Source organism: Seriola dumerili, unplaced genomic scaffold (assembly GCF_002260705.1).
Source record: "Seriola dumerili isolate Sdu_G_001 unplaced genomic scaffold, Sdu_1.0 BDQW01000138.1, whole genome shotgun sequence".
In the NCBI taxonomy this organism is placed as follows: domain Eukaryota; kingdom Metazoa; phylum Chordata; class Actinopteri; order Carangiformes; family Carangidae; genus Seriola; species Seriola dumerili.
In genome coordinates this window covers 20,848,520-20,853,340 of record NW_019174393.1, presented here as the reverse complement: position 1 = coordinate 20,853,340, position 4,821 = coordinate 20,848,520, and positions in this window count along the sequence as shown.

Below are 4,821 nucleotides of genomic sequence, written 5' to 3'. Positions count from 1 at the left end.
GTTGCATGTGAATACGGATGCGTGATGACCTATTCCTTTAAACCCATTCAACCATTTAAAGTTTCTTAAAGGTATTATACATACCCCCCTCATACATCAGTACGCATCTTTAACATACCCCCCTTGGGAAAGTCTACTACATTAACATTAGATTCCCACGCCCACGCCCTCATTAGCATAACCTTGAGAACCTCTAGACAATAGGGGGTCATCCATCAAAAATCTTGACATTTGGTGGTGTATATAACTCTCTTTTAATTTTGGCCTCAAATTTTGGCCGTCAAATTCGAAAGAATTTAATACTGCCTTCAGCATCAAATCCGATGTGAAACTTGGTGAACAAAGATATAAATCAATAGCTCTATGTTTGCCCGACTGCATAGTTGTGAGGTATTGTAGTTGAGTTCATATGAGCTGCTTTTTCAACCATTTTAGCATTGCTTCATAAATCTTGAGATTTCAGCTTTTGTTTTGTTTGTGCATTTCTTCTTTAGGTATTTTTCCGCCATGTTGGGTCATTCAGATTTAAAATTACATATTTTGCTGTTTTGTAGCTTACATTTTCATACAATTTTGTACTATTATTCACAACTTGCTTCAACATTTGAGCCTTTTTCAACCATTTCACAACATTCAACATCCAGCTCACAAATTCTACTATTCACCTTCAGCTATTCCTTCAGCTACTTCAGCATTGCATCAGCAATGTTCTTCAGCTCTCAGCATTCACACGCATTTTCAGCAGAAAATGCATTTTCTAGTTATGTACCTGCAATGCAATAACATTGAAGGCATATATTATTATTATTATTATTATTATTAGAAAGTGCCGGTGGAGGAGAGGATCAGAGCATGAGAGAGGAGTCAGGGCGAGAGTACCAAGTCTTTAGGAGTGTATTAACAACTGTATTAAAGCCAACGTTTACATGATTTTAACATCAGTTTTTATTCCTCTTCCCAGATGTTCTGGAAAAGCCTAGAGTGAGTGGTTTTATAGCCCCCCCAAATGACATCTCAGAGTAGCTGGAAACTGAGACTGCTTACCTTCAATTCTTATGAATCTGACGTTCAGGAGGTTTTTAATGGCAGCTGAATTATCTGCAGTGATCTCCTCCTCTCCATAAAAAACAAAACGGGTTAATACTGCTAAACAAATAAAGCAGTTTCACTTTTAAAAAAGTGTTTTGGCGACACACTTTGGCAGAAAAGGAATAGCTAGAAACGGAGACTGCTTACCTTGATCTCTTTATTGTTCTCCATATTAGGATTTGCTGACATGCTTTGGCAGACACAGGACAGGAATTCTCCAGCAGCTGGGAGCTGAGCTGTCTAACATTTGCCTGGCTTTTTTCTCTGATGACTTAAGATCCTGACATCTTGTTAAAATATATAGTTGAAAACGCCCGAGGTGTAACAAGTTTACGTGGTTTAAAACTAGGGAAAGTCTTTAAAATAAGAACTATTTGGGTAGGATTAGGGAGCAACTGTGTTCATGGTTAAAAAAACAACAAAACAAGCTTTTACTAGGAAACTACAGTACTTCTGAACTTTGCTTTTGCTACTGTAAGAGTCATGATGCACAAAGTGACTAGAGGTCACTTGTCAGTCAACTTTAAAAACAGAACATAGAACATACCGGATACGGTGGTGACATCATTTTGAGCCAGAGTTTGCTCAGTAGGGATCATTCGGAGGAACTGTGCTATCCGCCCATATACCAATCAACAACTTTCAATCATGATGTCATACCCACTTTTTATAACATCAAATAACTCATTAAAAAGCTAACACTCAAACATCAGCATGATAAGAACTACCTAAAATGTTTGTCCATGTCCAGTCCGCTAACATGGAGGGGGCAGGGATTATGACCTACAATTCAGCCAGCCACCAGGGGGAAATCCAGATGTTTTGGCTTCACTTTTGTAGAGCTGTTATGCTGTCCATCTTTATATACAGTCATTGTTGGAGACTGAATCATCTCGACCACCACTGGATGCATTGTCATGAAACTTTTTACAGACTGTAATGTTCCGGAGCCATCACCAGGTTACGTTTATGACCATATGCCTGCAAAACTAATGACATCCCATCAGTGTGAGCTGTACTTTGTGTGAAGTGTTGTTTAGTGAAGGTAGGAAGCAGTAAAGAAGGATAGAATAACAAGAAAAACTCTGGATGTTACATGAACTTTTATGATTTTTTTAAATTAGTTCTGAAAACTGTTACAAAAACAAAAGCCAGGGACAAACAGAAAGACAAAAAATTGCTTCTCCCAAGATCCCCCTCCCAGTTTACATTTCATATGTGTGCCATCATAGTTGGAGGCTGCAAGTCTATGACCTTGATCTTTTCGTCCATCAGCAGTCTGTGTACAAGGCACCCTGACAGAATTCGGGCTCCTCTTGCTCTGTTTCGGCTCTCACTTCATGAGATGATAAAAAGTGTTCAGCTATAGAGAGATGAAAACAAGTGCTTGCAGTACATACAAACACAAACTTCGATGTGTTTCTATTTTTTTTCATACACAAACACAAACACACACACACACACACACACACACACACACACACACACACACACACACACACACACACACACACACACACACAGGCCAGCAGTCCTGTCCTGGTGATAGTAATATTCCAGTAGGGCCTGTGGATCTATACAGTGCACTAGGTCCCAAACTGATATAATGCCAATCCAGCCCCAGGTGCTCCATCCAGTTCTGATGGTACCCCAGGACCTGGTTTTGGTGGGATCCATTAAGAACGGTCTGATCTGGACTGAGATCATTCTGAATAGACTGAAATTAACGTCAATTCAGGTCAGACCAGCTGCTCTCTTCTTCATCCCCTTCCTCTGACTCTGCAGTTCATCTGACTCCTCAGTGTTCTGAAAACACAACAAGATTCATTTTGACTTGAGACTGAACAAAACTGTTTTTAAAGGCTTCTCTGCTCATTATGTTACTGGTGGTCATTCTCAATGTCTGCTATGGAGCTCCGGAAGGGCCATAAGACTTCAAATTGGATGAAACAAAAAAAGTGAGATCTCAAAAAAAAGTTTTTCATGATCTTACAAAATCTCAAAGACTGCAAGAATTGTAAATAAATAATAAAAAATGTTTTAAATACTTGTGGTTACTGTCCTGAAATTTAGTATTTGATCCTCATACATGAACTGAAAACACTAATTACTAAAATGTGTCTGAAAAATTTTTAGGGCAATAGTTGAACATTTTGGGAAACATGTATTTTCTTTCTTTGTGACAGTAAGCTGAAAAAATCAATACCACTCTCATGTCTGTGTGTTCAGTACAGAATTGAAGTCAGGATGTGGTTAGCCTAGCTTAGAATAAATCCTGGAAGCAGAGGGATAATTACCATTGTGTATCTATCTTGAATAGCAAAATTGCAAAATTCCAGGAATTTTCAAAGTTGGTAACTTTCCATGGGTATAAACAGGAATATATGGGAATAAACGAAAATATATTGGAATAAACAGGAAATTTACTAAACTGAATGTTGGCCCTTAACAGAAAACTTAAATATAGTTGGGGAAAATATATTGGAGCATAATCTTGGCTAAAACAACCAGATTTAATGCAAGTACACTTGAATATCTATGCTATTCCTCAATCACATGCACACAGCACACTGCTTACTGCTGGGCTATTGAGGCCACACCCCCTACATGCACTGTGCATTCCTCCATCACATGCACAGATGATTTCTAGAACCCTGGAGTATTGAAGCCACACATTTGAGCCCGTGGACTATATAAAGTCAAGTAAGTTTTGATAATATTATTGGGTAAATATATTTGATCTATGGTATCAATGTTTAACTTGCAAATATTTAATGAAAATGTATTCATACAGTAGCTAGCTAGCTGGTAAGTTAGGTGCTAAAAGTAAGTTAGGTAGCACGCATTCCATTGACCATTTAAGAGGCTAGCTTATCATGGTGCTAGCTACCTCAAATGTGATGCTGTTTCTTCTGCCTCCTTCAAGACGGTTTTCTGTAACCATACAAGAATTTATCAACATCAACTGTAAAATATTTTGAAGACCATTCCAGTCGTTAAGCTAATATATATATATAATATATATATATATAATTAATATATATATATATATATATATATATATTAGCTTAACGAAATCTGTTCATGCCATTGCATTAGTGTTTTTATAACTTTTGTTATCTTCACAGAAAAATGACACGTTAGCCATTCAATGTGCAGAGACATTTCACACAAGCTAATGTTGAAGGAAAGTTTTTGTATATGTGTAAATATTGTGGAAAGACATACGTGAAGAATGCCACAAAAATGCAGTGGCATATTGCAAAGTGCCAAAAATTTCCTCAAGGCTCAAAATATGCAGCAGACAAGAGTTCCACTCCAGGGGAAAATTAATCTGCGTCAGAGTCAGATACCCTCTGGTATCAGAGGATTCTTTGATTTGATGGACGAANACAGATGATTTCTAGAACCCTGGAGTATTGAAGCCACACATTTGAGCCCGTGGACTATATAAAGTCAAGTAAGTTTTGATAATATTATTGGGTAAATATATTTGATCTATGGTATCAATGTTTAACTTGCAAATATTTAATGAAAATGTATTCATACAGTAGCTAGCTAGCTGGTAAGTTAGGTGCTAAAAGTAAGTTAGGTAGCACCATTCCATTGACCATTTAAGAGGCTAGCTTATCATGGTGCTAGCTACCTCAAATGTGATGCTGTTTCTTCTGCCTCCTTCAAGACGGTTTTCTGTAACCATACAAGAATTTATCAACATCAACTGTAAAATAT